The 2,200-nt window shown below is 47.7% G+C and overlaps 1 non-coding gene across 1 annotated transcript; it reads right to left on the reverse strand.

Moving 5' to 3' along the window:
• Positions 1 to 1,151: 1,151 nt before the first annotated feature.
• TRNAQ-UUG (transfer RNA glutamine (anticodon UUG)) lies at positions 1,152 to 1,223 on the reverse strand. The gene has a single exon. It is a non-coding gene; the product is annotated as a tRNA-Gln (tRNA).
• Between the last annotated feature and the right edge of the window lie 977 nt (positions 1,224 to 2,200).

Raw genomic sequence — 2,200 nt, forward strand, 5'->3', positions numbered from 1 at the left:
AACTTCTAACCTGAGCCAGGGACCGTGGGGCTAAGAAGCAACAGATGAACAGGCCTCAGGAGTGATCCCTCCCTAGGAGAGAGGGAGGTCTTGAACAGGAGGGAGGGCTTATTAAACAAGCTATTAGGACAGGTATGAGAAGGGGATTTTCGAGTCTTGAGGAAACATGGAGGAGGCACTTAAGCCCAGATAAAGGGAGCCTACAATGATCTCAGTGAGAAGGGCTGGAAGGTCTAAGTCAATATTCGAGCAATGGATAGAGAATTAGACCTCATAACGTGAGGGCAGAGAGGAGGGCAAAAACAGATAAAAAATGAGAAGAGAAGGGGAAATGGAGAAATAAGTTTACCCTGGGTGGTGACTAGAAGCTAATGAGAAGGGAGGGTATGTTAGGGTAGGAACAGAGACGAGTGAGGCTGGAGATGTGGCCAGGGCAAGGCAGCAGTCACCGAAATGTAGCAGGGCACCCCAGGCAAAGTGGAAAGGCTTGTCCCGTCGGAGAATCTCTAAGGTGACACTGTGGGCAGCTACGCCACGGGTGGCACCTGCTGTTGGTGCCAACTCAAGGGCAGAGGCATTTCAAGACGGAGAAAGAAGCTCGGGAATTTGCAGCTAGGTGGTATTGGGGTGGTCATTTGCTCTGCCCGCGGGCCTTGAATCCATCCTCTGAGAGTGTTCCCCGCAGAAGGCAGCGCCCTGAGGGCGAGCAGAACCCCTCCGTGCTCATCGTGCTGGAATCAGGTACTTACAACTTCTTAGTTGAGACTTCCTATTCCAGCCTTATAGCAACGTGGCCATTCTTTTTAAAACAGAAGTTCTTTTTTGTGCACACACACAAATTCCTTTCTAGGAACCAAGCCAAGGGCAGATGTGGGACACACAAGTCTCCACTCCTCCCCTTCCCCCCTACCCCTTCCTCCTCCCCCCACCCCCAACCCAGATCTGGGCACAGCTTACAGGAGTGGCAGCTGCTTCTCCATGTGCTGGTTTCTGCACCTGGTCTTGCTCCAGCAGGTGGGCTCAGATTTTGGTAATATTATTGCTTGTTAGGGCTGCCAGATTGGCTGGATTACAGGGAAAAAATGCTAGTTTGAAGAGATGAGATTGCAGGAAATAAAATGAAAAAAAAAAAATGCTAAGAAAACTTACAAAGGTCCCACCGAGATTTGAACTCGGATCGCTGGATTCAAAGTCCAGAGTGCTAACCATTACACCATGGGGCCAGTGGCTTTGGTAGCTTGGCAGGTAACCCTTCTGATAAAAATTCATCACTGAGGCACTATACCAGTGCCCTTTAACACTACCCTTAAAAAAATTTTTTTTTCTCTTTTTTCCGTTAAAATTGTACCACCCCTTGCAGGGTATTTTGAAAATGTGTGAGTGTTTCAGTCATCTTAGTGGATGATGGCTTTTACCCAGAGGCTGGAAGTCCTAAGACACCCAGGACAGTCTGAGACAAAGTTATCCTTCCAATTGCACAGCTTTTGTAAAATGACCTTGTATGTTTCATCTGGTTTTCAGGGGCCTTTGTACCCTTCTATCAGTACGGAATCATCACATATACAGCGGACAGGGACTGTAGGCCCTTGTCAGGATTTTAACTTTTATTCAGCTGTGGGAGGTCCCAGCTTCTGGGTGGGTGTCCTGGGAGATTCACCTCTGGGGATCCTAAGCTACCACCTGAGCAGTCTGAGCCCTCTTTTGCCACCACACTGGTAAGAAGCCCATACCACATGGTAATGCTCCTGCTGGCAGTCCAAGCAGACAGTATAAATTGACAGACATGTGAGTGAAAATGCCTACAGATGGTTCTAGCCCTCAGTAGCCATCCCCAAGAGTCACCTCACATCAGGAAACTCCCACTTCAGGCTCCGGACATCCTGGAGGGCATTCTGACCACAGTGCCCATGAATATAGCACAATGTTTGTTTTATGGCACCAAATTTTGGGCTGGCTTATTATGCAGTAACAGTAACCAAAAAACAACAAAACAAAACAAAATAACCCTCTAGAAACAAGAATTATCCCTCTCTACTCCCTCAGCATTTCTCAATAATATGACTCCTCAATGTTTTTGTCACCATAAGTAATACATTAATGAACATTGGTGTTCATGCCTTTGTAGGGGCCTATTTAAGATCTTGTTATATAGGGACACCTGGGTGGCTCAGCGGTTGAGGGTCTGCCTTTGGCTCAGGGC

Source organism: Vulpes vulpes, chromosome 12, assembly GCF_048418805.1.
Source record: "Vulpes vulpes isolate BD-2025 chromosome 12, VulVul3, whole genome shotgun sequence".
Classification (NCBI taxonomy): domain Eukaryota; kingdom Metazoa; phylum Chordata; class Mammalia; order Carnivora; family Canidae; genus Vulpes; species Vulpes vulpes.